Source organism: Eretmochelys imbricata, chromosome 6 (genome assembly GCF_965152235.1).
Source record: "Eretmochelys imbricata isolate rEreImb1 chromosome 6, rEreImb1.hap1, whole genome shotgun sequence".
NCBI lineage: Eukaryota > Metazoa > Chordata > Testudines > Cheloniidae > Eretmochelys > Eretmochelys imbricata.
In genome coordinates this window covers 13,658,476-13,675,710 of record NC_135577.1, presented here as the reverse complement: position 1 = coordinate 13,675,710, position 17,235 = coordinate 13,658,476, and the positions used below count along the sequence as shown (strand labels likewise).

General features: G+C 42.6%; 1 pseudogene; it reads right to left on the bottom strand.

The window, feature by feature from the left end:
• Positions 1 to 819: 819 nt before the first annotated feature.
• LOC144266445 (up-regulator of cell proliferation pseudogene) lies at positions 820 to 6,080 on the bottom strand (annotated as a pseudogene).
• Positions 6,081 to 17,235: the final 11,155 nt, after the last annotated feature.

Below are 17,235 nucleotides of genomic sequence, written 5' to 3'. Positions count from 1 at the left end.
CCTGGCTTAATGAGTCCTTTCAGCTGAGGGTGACCCCTCATTTGAGACAGGTTAAGCACAGTTCTGCTCCCCTTTACTTATATAATAAATGCAACAACACTGACAACAACATTTCACTACCCCTTCATTCAGTACTAAAGTGATCTGTAACCCAACACAAGTCAATATTGAGCACTGTGAGCAACACCTCTATATCTGCTCGATATCTAGGCAGAGTAGGTGAGTTCATGTAAATACAATTTCCTCCTAAAGTCTCTCCCGCTAACAGCTAGCTGTCATGGGAGAACTCATTCGGACCCTGTTTACATAGTTATGTTAGGAAGAAGCTTCTCCTCTAAACATGTTTCTATACAATTTCCATTAGATGGTTTCTTGCACCTCCCACTGAGACATCTTGTAATAGCCACTGTCAGAGACAGGATGGATCACTGGTTTGATCCAGTACAGCAGGGAGATGAGATACAGAGCTAGATGGCCTTTAGGTCTGATCCAATACAGCAAGGATGTGGGATACTAGGCTATATGGGTGATTGGTCTGATCCAGTACTGCAGAGAGGTGGGGTTACCAGGCTAGATGGGCTGTTATTCTGGTTCAGCAAGGACACAGGGATACATGGACTATCAGTTTGCTTTGGTATGGCTGTTCCTGTGCAGCAGCCTTGCACTAACTGGAAGAAGTGACCTGCAATTGATTTTTTTTTAGTTTTCAATTTTAAAAAATGGTACAGGCTGTCAGATTTGTTCATATTCCGTTTTTTAAAATTAAGGGTTTTGTTTTGTTGAAGTGTATCCTATTTAAAGAGACTCTTGGCCTGTCTATTATTTCATGTAAAACACTTCCTTTAGGCTCTTCAGCACCTGCTCCTTAGTTAGATTTTTCCAGTTTCCTGGAAGTTCTGCTGCTTTAGCACCATACGTTCTAGCTAACTGGTCACTGAATGATTTGAAAACAAATTTCCAGTAATCAGAAGCATCAATCCTGGGACCAGGCTGAATGTGCCAGTCTGGGTAGTAAGGGCGGTAATCTTTGAAGGGATGAAATTTCCCATCTGCGGCTGCAGTTCGGAATTCACGATTGGAAACCACATCAGAGGAGCATATGGAATGCTCAAGCTTTTGTGAATCACAATCCCTGAAGTTCCCTAACCCTTTGGGTCGATGGACTGATACAAAATGTTCTTTATGGTCAGTGCCTCCTGCTTCACAGGGGGCTTCAAAGAATGGACACTGCTTCCCACAGCCAAACACTCGCTTGAAGATCTCATCCTGGGGTTTCACTGGCAGGCTGGAGAGTTTGGTCTCAAGTTCCAAATGATTAAACTGGGTTAAGATTTGTTGTTCCAGCTCCAGAAGGAAGATTTCAATGTTATCAGAAAGCTGCTCAATTTTTGCTGTGTTTTTAAACTGTACTCCAACTAAGCTATTGCTGGAAATGACCAGGTCCTGCTGCAGCTCTTTGCAAAAGCTGTCTAAAAAGGCAGAAACTGTGTTATTGTTTTTATTTATGGAGTTTTTCAAAACTCCCTTGATTTTATTTATTATTCTGGATAGAATCCCTTTCTCCAAATCTCTCAAACTTGCCTTCCCTCCATAGTGGTCTATCAGACATCTCTGTATCCAGGATTTGACAAACTCTTCATAGTTACTTATCTATTTCACATAGTTGTCAAAGTTCATCTCTTCCAGCAGCTTCTTTAGCAAAAAGAACTGAAAGAAGCTTTGGCTGGCGTATTCAAGGGCCTGTTCACTGCTGAGAAGATTGTCAACTATTTCTAGTCCAAGCCTTTTGTTGACATAACCCACCAGGGCAGGTTTGAGACACTGATGACAGAAATTCCTCGCCCTCATTTGGCTTTCATTCTTTTCCAAATAGAGATCAGTAAATATGGAGAAATAATGAGGTTTCCGCTTCTCCAGACGTTGCTGAGGATCGTTTTCTTTGATAAAATCTTCATGCATCTTCTGAAATGCCCAAGCCGCTTCCCCCAAAACGTGACGCTTCAGGTCAACTTCAAACAAAGGAGAAGTGTGAAGTTTCTCAATCTCCTCCTCTTTTAACCTCTCATTAACCATATGCAGCAGTTCTCCACAATAGGTTTCATCATAGTCTGTTTTGGATTTAACTTTTTCTTCAATGTATTTCTTGCATTCAGTCATTAAAGATAGAGCAAGCTCTTCAGTTTTACAGTAACATTCCTGTGAGAAGTATTCTACAACTGCTCTGGTCCATTTTAGGTTTGAGTACTCCTTCTTCATTGTGAAAGACTTCATTCTATAATCCAGCAGGCTTTTTGCATGTTGTAGTATCTGTCTGACAGCACCCCCTCTGTGCTTCAGATCCTTTCTCAGCTGGAGATCCATATCTTGAACAACTTGACGTTTCTGTAAAGTACAGAGCGTTAACTCTGACAAGGTTTCTCGCCACATCGTTTCAAATACTTTTTTCAGTTTCTCATGGTCTAATTTGTCTTCTCTGTTTTGGTATTCAGCCAAGAGTCTGGCAACTTCCCCTTCAATTTTCTGCTTGTACTCAGACTGGATATTGTCTATCTTGTGCTGTCCTCTTCGTATTCAAATTGCTTCCTCACAGTTACTGGTTGAATAATTTTCAAGTTCTCTTTTGAGGCTATTTGCGCTCCTTTTGAAATCTTCTCTGTACTTTTCTATCAGGTTCAAATTTGGAGCTTCACTTTTAAAATACTGTTTTAAGTTATTCAAGAGCTTCTGTTCTCCCTGCTGTAGCTTCCCTTCTGCTTCCATTTTTAAGCTGTGAAAGAGATCACCCTCTAGTGTCTGTGGCAGCTGATTCTGGATAAAAGTTTCTTTTTCAGATATCCAGAGATACATCTCCTTGCGGAAACCCCATTCCCATTCAGAATACTTCATAGACAGCTGGTGATAGGCTTCATTCAGCTACAAGGCTATTTCTAAAGCTAAAGATGAAGTTCTCATGTTTCACTGACTTCTACAGGCTCTTCAACCATACAATAAAATCAGGAATATCCTTTCCAGCTCTTTTCCGTGAACGGTTCTCTATGAATTCAAACAGGTATTTCTTTAGCTCACACACACTCTCACTGTATCCAGTGTTTACGGGAGCCATGGGAGGGACTCCATGCCACAAGCCAGGCATGTACCAATTGTGTTTTTCTGGGTCATACTCCATAATATCAGAAAATGCCATTTCCCTGCTTTGCTTTTCCATCCTTGCTGCAGCTTTGGTCATTTCATTCAGCTGCTCCAGGAGCTGTTTCCTGTCCCTCATGTTTTGATCATGAGCAGACACATCACTGACATTCTGGTGCACAAACTGGCAGTTTGGGTGTTTTCCTATTTCCTCCATTCTGAGAAATGCATGGACCACAATTTGCAGAACGTCCTTCATTTATGTGGCATTCTCCATGGCCATGTTAACGATGGTGATGTCACTCAGTCCAATCACCAGGGTGGCCAGCTCATTGTCATGTTGATAACTGTCTTCCAGTGTTATTAGTTCAGGGGCCTTCAGACCTTCAGTGTCTATCACCAGGATGAAATCACAGCCAATCTGTAACTTTAATGAGTGTCATGAACGCTCCTCGCGTACATTGATCGCTACTCACTGCAAACTGCAGGCCGAACATGGTGTTGAGAAGGGTGGATTTCCCAGTGCTCTGCACTCCCCGCACTGTTATAACCACCATTCTGGATCTACCCCCTAGTATGATATGGAGATGAGTTAGAACATCTACTACCCAGTTCATGGGGATGTTGGAGTTATCTCCATCGAGCAGCTCCACAGGAAACCCTTCCAGCATCAGGTCAGCTGCTGAGCATGGGAGATGGGAGAATTGTCTTTGGCTTTCTTCCATTTTCCCTTCTTTAACCATTGAGCATTCAGCATCATAGAACTGCCCCATCTCATGCATGAAATGCTCCACCCCCAAGAAACTATCAGATATTAATTTATCTAATTCCTCCAGCTGTTTTCGGTCCACTCCTGGAGTTTCACATTTCTCTTTATACTCTGCCCGCATTTCAGAAAGATTCCCCCTAGCAATATTATCCAGGCTGAATTTCATCCATTTCAGAAAGTAAGGTTTCTCCACTGGCTTCAACTGTACTATTCCATTGATAAACTTTGTCAAACCCTTAGTACGGTCACACTGATTCTGCTGTCCGCGTATCTCGAACCATTTCTGTTTCAGCGCAGATTAATAGTCTTCAGTGGCCACGTCCCCTTGCCTTTTCATTTGGCACATCTCTTTCCAATTTAGCCAAGTTTTTCCATGGGTCTCCTTGCAGGCTCAGCATTTCCCTTTTGTATTTTGCCCCATCTCTTATTTCTGCAGTGATTTCTTCAGTATATTTCCTCATACACTGACATGCCTGACACTCCTCATCCACCTGGATTCCTAGGTCACGTGCCGTCACAGCCATGGCTTCCAAACTCACTGTCTTCGGAGATGAATTCACTATGGTTCCTATGGTGGACTTCACCTTTTTCACAAACCCTGCATTATTCATGGTACTATCTTTCACCAGTACCTGTGATTTGCTCAGTTTCAACACTGAGGACAGCTTATTAAGAAATCCCAGAGTTTCTTTGGGTTTCTTATTCTTGCAGTTGAGGATGAAGTAATATTTAGAGCTGGATTCTTTCCGAGATGATAACAGCTCATATTCTCTCTCACCGATGCTCTTGGTAACTATGAACACTGCGGAGGAGACCGCTGTTAAAAAGCTAAACTGTAGCCAGTGGGACTCAATGTCTCCACACAGATTTGTAACTGCAATGGGTTCTGGTAAAAGATCAGAATTTTCCATCCCCCCAGGGAAATATCAGGAAATCTCAACCAGCCATCTGCGATTTTCTGAAGGAAGTTCCCAGACTCCATGTCCCGATAGATAAAGAAATCATGGTGCTGCTGGGAGGGGCTGAGAACCTCATTGAGGAGTTGGGACTTGGAGAAGCTGCAGCTCCCCATCCGCAGAAAAGAAATCGTTGGCATTTCTGTGAGCACCAGGCTCTCCTCTCTGAACCCTCTGCTCTCTGCCAGGGAGTGCGGCCTCCACTTCCTCACAATGTCCCTCATGGCCCACAGTAATAGGGTGCCCTTGGGGGTGTTGAGAGCGGGTAGCAGCAGAGGGAGGGCAACTGGCACATGGAAATTTTGGACAGGATCTCGTGCTGTAGGAAACTGAGCAAAGCAGAACAGCACAAAGAACATCAAGAGATTGCAGAGAAACTTTCATCTCAGTGTCACTAAAACAGAAATTGCCATCAGTATGCAGTTTCTCCTCAGAATCATCCATTTCTTCTGCAGGAGCCTTGTGCCCAACGCTTGTATTTCTGGCTGTCCCATTCAGAGCCATGACCTTCCTCAGGAAATGCCAAGGTAAATCACCTAATGCCTCTGGATTCTTGTTCTTGATGCTTTCTGGGCAGATCTCCAGGACATCCCTCAGCCTGATCTTGATGCTTCTGTGCTTCTCCAGGTTTAATCTGGACAGAACATCTTGAAATGCTTTACTTCTTTCTGCAGAAGGAAGTTAAAACAAACCAAAATTTCAGAGTAGAAAATGGTGACTTTATATAGAGTTTACTCATTCCATAGACAGCCTGATGTTTGTAATTTAAAGAAAAGCAGTACCCAGTAAGTAGCAGATGACTTATACATCCTGGGTTCAATTCTTCTCTTACTTATATTGGTATAACAAAAATGAAGCCAATGGGATTACTTCCATGCAAATAAAACATAGTTCTGGCCCACTTTGAACTCCACTAGGTTGGTTTGCATTTTTTGATCCCAGTCCTTATCCTCAACACAGTGCAGAGTCCACTTTAAAATGGCTTAAGTGGCCAACTGAGAATTTCCTAGAAAATCTTCCAGTATAACCAGCTCTATGACATCCCAGCTCACAGCTACTGGAGGAGGGGGCATAGACTCAGGACCCTGTCTCTGTGGTGATCCCAGAAGCTGAAATGACCCCTTGGCTGCTCTAAGCTGCTGCTCAGGATCAGACTGGTGCCTGGCAGTCTGAGGATCAGGTGGCTGTGATGGTAGCCTTCACCCCTCACCCTGAGCTGTGCTGGGCATCAATGGCTCATCCGGAGGATTTGACCCTTTATTTCCCTTTCAGCAGTCAGTGCAGATTACGCCTTCTGGGAAGACTTATTTTTGATTTTCTTCGTATCTTCCTCCATCTCTTTGCTGGGACATGTCTTTTACAGGTGTAGCTAACAGCACTGTGGCTTTGCTTACCTCCCAGCGACCAAATCAGTCCCTTCACTCACGCTACTTTCTCTGTCCTTTTGGGGAGCTGTGAGTACTGTCATTACTTACAAAGCAAATTTACCCACACTGCAACATGGGGAGCTAATGCTAAGACACCTCCAGGCAAGTCCTGGTACAGTAATGTCTCCAGTGCAGTGTTAGGGTATTTGGACCTGATAAACAATTAACCCATTTATTATGTGTTATAGAGACATTATTAAGGTCACAAGAGCAAACTATTCCACTGCACAGGGAAGATAGGAAGAGTGGCAAGAGACCACCCTGGCTTAACCAGGAGATCTTCCATGATCTAAAAATAAAAAAAAGAGTCCTACAAAAAGTAGAAACTAGGTCAAATTACAAAGGATGAATACAAACAAACAACACAAGTATGTAGGGGCAAAATTAGAAAGGCCAAGGCACAAAAGGAAATCAAACAAGCTAGAGACATAAAAGGTAACAAGAAAACATTCTACAAATACATTAGAAGCAAGAGGAAGACCAAGGACAGAGTAGGCCCATTACTCAATGAAGACAAAAAATCAATAACAGAAAATGTGGAAATGGCAGACGTGCTTAATGACTTCTTTGTTTCGGTTTTCACCAAGAAGGTTGGTGGCAATTGGACGCCTAACATAGTGAACACCAGTGAAAATGGGGTAGGTTCAAAACAGGGAAAGAGCAAGTTGAAAATTACTTAGACAAGTGAGATGTCTTCAAGTCACTAGAGCCCAATGAAGTGCATCCTAGAATACACAAGGAGCTGACTGAGGAGATATCTGAGCCATTAGCTATTATCTTTGAAAAGTCATGGAAGACGGGTGATATTCCAGAAGACTGGAAAAGGGCACATATAGTGCCTATCTATAAAAGGGAAAATAAGGACAACCCAGGGAATTACAGACCAGTCAGCTTAACTTCTGGACCCGGAAAGATAATGGAACAAATAATGAAGGAATCAATTTGCAAACATCTAGAAGATAATAAGGTGATATGTAATAGTCAGCATGGATTTGTCAAGAACAAATCATATCAAACTGACCCGATAGTTTTCTTTGACAGGGTGATGGCTGTGTGGATGGGGGGAAGCGGTAGATATGGTATATCGAGACTTTAGTAAGGCATCTGACATAGTCTCAAATGACCTTCTCATTAAAAAACTAGGGAAATACAACCATGATGGAGCTATTATAAGGTTGGTGCATAACTGATTGGATAACTATTCCCAGACTAGTTATCAATGGCTCACAGTCATGCTGGAAGGGCATAACAAGTGGGCTTCTGCAAGGATCAGTTCTGGGTCTAGTTCTGTTCAATATAGTCATCAATGATTTAGATAATGGCATAGAGAGTACACTTATAAAATCTGCAGACGATACCAAGGTGGGAGGAGTTGCAAGTGCTTTGGAGGATAGGATTATAATTCAAAATGATCTGGACAAACTGGAGAAATGGTATGAGATAACTAGGATGAAATTCAATAAGAACAAATGCAAAATATTCCACTTAGGAAGGAACAATCAGTTGGACATGTACAAAATGGAAAATGACTGCCTGGGAAGGATTACTGCAAAAAAGGGATCTAAAGGTCAGAGTGGACCACAAGCTAAATATGAGTTAACAGTGTAAGACTGTTGCAAAAAAAAACCAAACATCATTCTGGGATGTATTAGCAGGAGTGTTGTAAGCAAGACATGCAAAGTAATTCTTCTGCTCCAGTCCACATTGATTATGCCTCAGCTGGAGTATTGTGTCCAGTTCTGGGTGCCACATTTCAGTAAAGATGTGGACAAACTGGAAAAAGTTCAGAGAAGAGCAACAAAAATGATTAAAGATCTAGAAAGCATGACCTATGAGGGAAGATTGAAAAAATTGGGTTTGTTTAGTCTGGAAAAGAGAAGACTGAGAAGGGACATGATAACAGTTTTCAAGTACCTAAAAGGTTGTTTTAAGGAGGAGGAAGAAAAATTATTTTCCTATCCTCTGATGATTGGACAAGAAGCAATTGGCTTAAATTGCAGCAAGGGAAGTTTAGATAGGAAATTTTTCCTAATGTCCGAACTGTCAGTGTGGTTAAGCACTGGAATAAATTGTCTAGGGAGGTTGTGCAATCTCCATCATTGGAGATTTTTTAAGAGCAGGTTAGACAAACACCTGTCTGGGGTGGTCTAGATGGTGCTTGGTCCTGCCATGAGGGCAGGGGACTGGACTTGATGACCTCTCAAGGTCCCTTCCAGTCCTATGATTCTGTAATGAAGCACCAACTCTGCTTTAGTTTAGGATGAGAAGCCCTTTCTACTTAAATGTTAATTCTTCTAAGTGCTGTAAGATCTGTATGCTTACTTGGACTGTCTTGAAATTTGTTGTCTCCTGGGGGAACAGGATAGAGTTAGTGACCCAAATTTTGGGGTCATTTGAGCAAGGAGTTCCCCAGACACAGCTCGTCAAAAACACAGCATTTTGCAAAATCAGCCGTCTTATAATGGAGGGGATTGTGCACCACAGAGCTCAACATCCCCTACTTGATCTCAGTCACTCAGCATTTATTTCAGCCAGTGTGTGGCACTCACTGCCCGTTTGAGGAAGCAATACTGAAAACATCTATTAAAGGAAACCTTTGGCTTTCTAGAACACTGCGTGCAAACACTCATGAGCCAAAGAGATTGAAATGTGCATGTGCTGTGAGCCTAGGCAAGAGTCTTTATAGACAGTCCACTCTCACAGTAGCTGGATGGCTCAAGTACATTTGAGCCCTACTCTACTCCACAGTATTAACAACCTTCCTCAGAATACCATCCTTGCCACCATGGATGTCACTTTCCTATACACCAATATCCCTCACAATGACAGGACAGCTGCCTGCCCTAAATATTTAAAAGAGAGTGGACAACCATCAATTATCCATCCCAAACACATAGCCAAACTCATCCCTTTCATCCTCGCCTGTCATAGATTTACCTTCAACAATAAAAATTTTGTCCAAAGCATGAGAACAGCCAGGGGTACTAGGATGGCTCCCCAATATGCTAACCTCTTCATGGGTCATCCTGAAGAAGAATTTCTGGAGAAGTGCATCATGAAACCAGTGATATACCTGAGAAATTTTCATCTATGCGAAGACAGCTTAAACTCACTCAGACTTCCACCACAACTTCAACAACCACCACCCATCCATTAAACTCTCTCTGGAGCTTTCCCACACTAACATCAACTTCTGGACACCACAATCAGCTTCAACAATGGAACCCTACAGACAACCATATACAAGAAACCCATGGATCACCACACCTATAAAACTATAACAGTGGTCAAAAAAGACCTAGGTAAATTGATGGAAGATAGGTCCATCAATGACTATTAGCCAGGATGGGCAGGGATGGTGTCCCTAGCCTCTCTTTGCCAGAAGTTGGGAATGGGTGACAGGGGATGGATCACTTGATGATTACCTTTTTGATTCATTCCTTCTGAAGCACCTGGCATTGGCCTCTGTCAGAAGACAGAATACTGAGCTAGATGGACTTTGGTCTGACCCAGTATGGCCGTTCTTATGTTCACTTAAAACCACCTTCACCAAACAAGGACACTCCATCAGAGAAGTAGATTGCATCATGCAACAGGCCACCCAAATACCCCAGGAGAACCTGCTTCAATACAGAAATAAACCCCCTTCTGACTGCATACCTCTATTTGTCACCTACCACCCCACACTTAAGCTAGTGTAACCACCAATGGGTGTAAACAACTACAACCCATACTCAATGGGTACCCCATCATGAAAGAAATATTTCAAGAGTCATCTCTTCTGGTCTTCGAACAATCTCTTCAAACTCATTGTTGCCCTGCTTTGAGGGATGTGTATACCCCATTATGTGATCAAACTAATTGCAACCATATTATGTGCATTCTGCCAATAGGAATTAATGAAATAGAACACCACATAGTTAAGGGTTAATTTGGAGACAGGCTTTTAGAAGCGAGGTCATATCTAGCAGATAGTTTTTGCTAATCAGAATGGGAGGAGGGGACAGACAAGTAAACAACTGAGACTGAAAACCTTGGTGGTTGGAAAACTTTGAATCTAGGCACCTCTAATATGAAAAGTTTACTGAAAGTTAGAAAAGAGATGATCCAGTTGGGGTCATTATGACCTATGTGTTTTGTAGAAGTTAGTTATAAAAGATTAGCTAATAGAATATATTGTGGAGCAGTCCTCTGAAGCCATCTTGAGACACTTTTTTTCTGACACCCTTTCTCCCTGGTGGGTGAGCAACTGGACACTGCAAACCTGCTGTTAATTACTCAATACCATTCCAGATCTTAGGAAAAATATCTGGGATGTTCTAAACCTATTGCTTATGTCTCTGTATGCTTAAATCCAATAAACTGCAGTGTTAGATAAGAGCATACTTACTTGCATTTAATCCTTGATCAGACAGAACTGCTGTGTTCCTATTGATTGATTCCTGACACTGCATGGAGTGAAATAGTTAAGTTGCCCCTGCTGTGGGTTCTGAAAACCCCAGGTAACCCTCATCATCAAGAGGAAGCTCCCCACAGACCAGGACACACCCACTCAAAGCAGCACCAGACTCTGCCAGAGCTATAGATGCAAAACTTGCAGACATATCTCCATTACTATAATGATCAACATTCCACACAAAACACCTTTCAAGATCCCAGGATCTTATACATGCCTATCACATGTAGCACACTTCATCCAGTCCACTAAATGCCCGAATAATGATTATATGGATGAAACAGATAAGCATTATAAACTCAAATGAATATACACAGGAAAATGATAAAAAACAAAAACACTCTTTCCCCTGTGGGTGAACACTTTTCATAAAGTAATCACTCTATATCTGACCTATCAGACCCAATCCTCAAAGGCAACTTGCACAGCATTTTCAAAAGAAGAACCAGGGAGCTTACATTCATTACTCTGCTGGACACCAAATCATGGATTATGGACATCATGGATTGAACAGAGACACTAGATTTATGGTTTATTAAAACAATCTGTCATCCACTAACCCCTTCTTTTTTTCCTATGTTTGCAGAGGTGCTAATGGCCCATTCTACTTGGAATGGTCCCTTACAATATGTGCTAACTACTTATGCTAAATAATCTGTTCCATCTTGCATTTTGCTCTGACATTGGGAGTAATGTTCCCAGACCTGAAAAAGAGCTCTTTGTGGCTCAAAAGCTTGTCACTCTCACCAACAGAAGTTGGTCTAAGAAAAGATATTACCTCACCCACATTGGCTTTCCAATATCCTGGGATCTACCCAGCTACAACTACACTGCAGACAACCCTATGCTTGTCAGAAATCTGAGAATAATCTCTAGGAATATTGACAGGTTTCAGAGTAGCAGCCGTGTTAGTCTGTATTCGCAAAAAGAAAAGGAGTACTTGTGGCACCTTAAAGACTAACCAATTTATTTGAGCACAAGCTTTCGTGAGCTACAGCTTACTTCATTGGATGCATTCAGTGGAAAATACAGTGAGGAGATTTATGTACACACAAAACATGAAAAAATGGGTGTTATCATACACACTCACTTAAGATGAGCTATTACCAGCAGGACAGCGGGGGTGGGGGGAAGAAAACCTTTCTTGATAACTGCTGGAAATGGCCCACCTTGCTTATCACTACAAAAGGTTTTCTCCCGTGCCCCCCCTGTCCCCCCCGCTGGTAATTATTATTTTCTGTGGGTATCTGCTGCTGTTCTTGTGACACAGTGCCCTCTGGTGGGCAAAAGGTGGAATGCAGCAACATATTTGGCTGAAGCTTTTTTTTTTTCTACACAGAAAATTAAAGATATGCATGGCTCATTAATTATGCATGCCTAGAGTAGTAAAGAATTCCTCCAGGAGTAACGTTTGGAGACAACCTGATTTCACAACAGCTGTTCCTTTGTAGAAAATTTTCTTCTTTGATGAAACACAAATGCCTCATGATTAAAAAAATCCCATTCCCCATGCACCAAGTGAACACTCCAAGGGTTGAAATGCAGTAGCATTCAAGTTCAAAATCTTGGTCTTTATCTTCAAGGTGCTCAATGGCCTTGTCCTAGTGTATCTAAAAAATCAACTAACGCTACAGGACAAAGACTGTGGTCAACATTTACTCTTGTCTGCCACAATGAAATGGAATTCTTTACAAGGGTAAAGCTTGTCTAGGTAGGAGACAGAGTTTCCTTGAAAAGGTGACCAATAATTTAAATCTGATTGAATATCAAATTAGGAGTGAGCAGAGGGATTCAAAGAGGAAAGTCATGGGTTTAAATCAACAGGTAGAGAACATGCTTTTAGCAGCTCAACCTCAATACATTATTTCTTTAAAAAAATGCTTATGGATACACTGGACACAGAAATATTTTGGATTGCTTTTTCCCAAAATTGGCATTTCTGAATTGTTTGGGATATATACTCAATGTGTGTCCACCTCAGATACCCATCCTACCTGACCTTAAATGAAATTGATGAGTTCAACATTAAAAATTAAACATTGTTTTAAAATTAAGTATTTTAAATACTTGTGGCACCTTAGAGACTAACAAATTTATTTATATGCTCAAATAAATTTGTTAGTCTCTAAGGTGCCACAAGTCCTCCTTTTCTTTTTGAGAATACAGACTAACACGGCTGCTACTCTGAAACCTATTTTACATACATTATTCTTCCTCTATAATGTGGTCATGGCCTTTCCAGTGTGCAGTAGATCAGTTACTGAAATTGCGAACTGATGGCAGTTGGCTTATTTAGGCACATTATGGTACCTTTCCTCAGTCCTCAAGTCCATGCAGTTCCATCCCCCCTCTTGAGTCACATGAGCTTGGGGAGGAGAGAAACTACTGAGACAACCCAGAAACTCAGCTGAGGGTGACTGGGGCATGCAGCTCTAATGAGGACCTGCAGATTCGGATGGTGTCATCAATCACACGTTCATAGAATCATAGAATCATAGAATATCAGGGTTGGAAGGGACCTCTGGAGGTCATCTAGTCCAACCCCCTGCTCAAAGCAGGACTAATCCTCAATTAAATCATCCCAGCCAGGGCTTTGTCAAGCCTGACCTTAAAAACTTCTAAGGAAGGAGATTCTACCACCTCCAAAGGGAAAGCATTCCAGTGTTTCACCACCCTCCGAGTGAAAAAGTTGTTCCCAATATCCAACCTAAACCTCCCCCACTGCAACTTGAGACCATTACTCCTTGTCCTGTCCTCTTCTACCAATGAGAATAGTCTAGAACCATCCTCTCTGGAGCCACCTCTCAGGTAGTTGAAAGCAGCTATCAAATCCCCCCTCATTCTTCTCTTCTGCAGACTAAACAATCCCAGTTCCCTCAGCCTCTCCTCATAAGTCATGTGTTCCAGACCCCTAATCATTTTTGTTGCCCTTCGCTGGACTCTCTCCAATTTCTCCACATCCTTCTTGTAGTGTGGGGCCCAAAACTGGACACAGTACTCCAGATGAGGCCTCACCAATGTCGAATAGAGGGGGACGATCACGTCCCTCGATCTGCTTGCTATGCCCCACTTATACATCCCAAAATGCCATTGGCCTTCTTGGCAACAAGGGCACACTGTTGACTGATATCCAGCTTCTCATCCACTGTCACCCCTAGGTCCTTTTCCGCAGAACTGCTGCCTAGCCATTCGGTCCCTAATCTGTAGCTGTGCATTGGGTTCTTCTGTCCTAAGTGAAGGACCCTGCACTTATCCTTATTGAACCTCATCAGATTTCTTTTGGCCCAATCCTCCAATTTGTCTAGGTCCCTCTGTATCCTATCCCTGCCCTCCAGCATATCTACCACTCCTCCCAGTTTAGTATCATCCGCAAATTTGCTGAGACTGCAATCCACACCATCCTCCAGATCATTTATGAAGATATTGAACAAAACCGGCCCCAGGACCGACCCCTGGGGCACTCCACTTGACACCGACTGCCAACTAGACATGGAGCCATTGATCACTACCCGTTGAGCCTGACAATCTAGCCAACTTTCTACCCACCTTATAGTGCATTCATCCAGCCCGTACTTCTTTAACTTGCTGACAAGAATACTGTGGGAGACCGTGTCAAAAGCTTTGCTAAAGTCAAGAAACAATACATCCACTGCTTTCCCTTCATCCACAGAGCCAGTAATCTCATCATAGAAGGCGATTAGATTAGTCAGGCATGACCTTCCCTTGGTGAATCCATGCTGACTGTTCCTGATCACTTTCCTCTCATGTAAGTGCTTCAGGATTGATTCTTTGAGGACCTGCTCCATGATTTTTCCAGGGACTGAGGTGAAAACCTGTTGTGGGTTTTTTATATATTTTCACTCTAGACATTAGTAGTGTACAGCTCGCTGGATTCATCAATATATATATTTTTACAGGTTTCCACACCCTCTTTTGTCCTCCAGTTTCATATGTTGACACATACACATTTGGCACTGTTGACCATTTTTGAAGGAAAAAAAAGTATTTTTTCCTTTTCACGAGGCATATTTATTTGAGATGACCTGAAGAAGTCTTCTTCTGAAAGCAGTGAAATTGAGAAAGCCTTTACAAAATACATACACCACAGGAAGCTGAGTATTTTGTACATTGTGCAAAATGTGTTTTGCCAGGGGAAAAAAGACAAATGATTATTTTAAATACAAAGTATATGGTTCTCTTTAAAACCATGGAGATAAATTGCAAGTTACCACCCAGGCATGGCAAACATACCCTGGGAAAACACAATTCTTTTGGGAGGCTTTTGAGGATGCTATCAAAAAGCCCACAAGTTTCTGCTGGTGGATTTAAATGTTTTAGCACCCAAAGCCTACAGGTTAAGAACAAGCATTTCTCCCCCAGACTGGCCCTATGTATACACCTTGAAAAAAACAGAAAAGTAGTTATTTTTTTAACAATCCTTAGCCATTTTAAAAAAAGAGCATCCCCCTGATAAGCATGTCTAACCATGTACGCAGAAACCTAGCTCTTTTGAAACTCCTCATCAAAGCCAGACTGCATCAAAGGAAGGTTATTCTGTGCTCAGCCTCTGACAACCTGGTAGTGGCCAGCTCAGAAATAGCACTCAACTCTGTAAAAGGAAAAGTCCCCCAGAAACCCTAACAAGTAAGCATGCTAAAAAGAAAATGGGGGATTAGTAAAACACTGAGCGATTACAAAAACCTGTTCCTCAAAAGAATAAAAGATGATTGTAAAACAGAGCAGGGGTTTTATCAAACCTTGGTTGAGCTTTGCTGTCAGGCATTTTAAATAAAATGGTTGAAAAATTGTACCTCGTTCCTAGCCATCAGCTAGAACAAACACGCCTCTAGTGATGAAACATGCCTCTAGTGATGAAGAAAATATCAGAACCACACCTCCTCACCAATTAGATTCAGAGATGAAAGACGTTCTTCAAAGATCCAGTTTATCAGACTCTGAAAGGGCTAAACTTTACGAGAGGGTCCTACAAAGGTATCTGGTATTGGCCAAGAAGGGTGAAGAAAAAAGATTAAAAGAAGTCACTTTCTCCCAGAGTAAGAGGAGCAGGGGGCTGGTCCCATGGCAAAAAGGCAGAGGGTCATGGCCCCTTGGCCTCCCCATCTTCCAGCATCCCTGTCACCATGTGGTCATTTTCTGGCAGGGGCATGCCTATGGACAGAACTCTAAGGCTTTCAAGCCATGTGTAGGGCAGCTTGAGTTTGGAACAAAGGAAGCACAGGCTGCATGGCAAAAGACTATAAAAGGCAGCTGCATCATCTTCTCCATTTTGTCTTCAGTCCTGCTTCTTATCTCTGGATGAGCTTTCCTACAAAATGAAGCTCTGAACAAAGCTCTGAATGACCCATCCTAGCTGGGGTTGTGTTCCAGAGGGACATTCAAGCCAGCAAACTCACAAGCACTGATAGGAGCCTGATATATGGACTTTCAAATCTTTGTATATATGTAACTGCTTTACCATTTAACATCTATCTTCTTGTTCTTTCTTTTTTCTTTATAATAAACCTGGCTGGCATACTGTATTTTGGGTAGTATCCAAACCTATACTGGCCTGGTGACATGGCTGACCCTTTGGGGTCAGAAGAACATTTTTTATATGTGAGCAGAGTTTTTAGATAACTTCTCACTGTACTGGACGTAGGTGTTGATTGGGAGCCAGAGACTGGAATGCAATTAAGGGGCTGTGTGATTTCATTTTTGCTTCTTGATAACCAGTGTGGGGGATTGGAAGCACAGTTTGTGACTGGTTGGGGAGTTTAACTTCAGTGTTACCCCCCAGTCTGGGGAGTATCTGCTCTCCCCTTTGCAGCCTGCCCTGACATTGGCATTTCCAGTGAGGGGTTCCCCTCGCACTGCTGGTCACACCCCGTTTGGACTGTACCAGTTAGTCACCATGCCTTTTGGTTTCTGTGGGGCCGCAGCCACATTTCAGTGACTTACGGACAGGCAGCTGCAATCTCACCACCTATATGCAGCAGCCTACATAGACAACATAGTTGTAGACAGCCTCATGTGGGAAGAACATCTCCAACACCTCACAACCATCTTGCAAGCTATAGGGGAAGCCGGGCACACCATCAACCTAGTCAAGTGCCATCTTGGGCAGCGAGAGGTAACATAGTTGGGGTACAGTGTGGGCCGAGGTACCCTACACCCCCAGTTGGATAAAGTACAAGCCTTAGGGGACTGCCCGGCCCCTATGAAAAAAAGGCTGGTAAGCCAAGTCTTGGGCCTAGCAGGATACTATTGCTACTTTGTGCCAAACCTTGCAACGCTCATGTCACTCTGACCCGACCAAAAAAAGAGCTTCCAGCTTCACAAGATGCAGTAGTCAGCAGAGTGTGAGAGAGCCTTCCTGGAACTGAAGGATCGACTAACTAGGGAGCCCATCCTATTCCACCCAGACTTTGACAGAGCCTTCATATTACAGACTGACGTGTCAGAAATGGGATTGGGAGCAGTGTTTTCTCAAGAAGCTGAGGG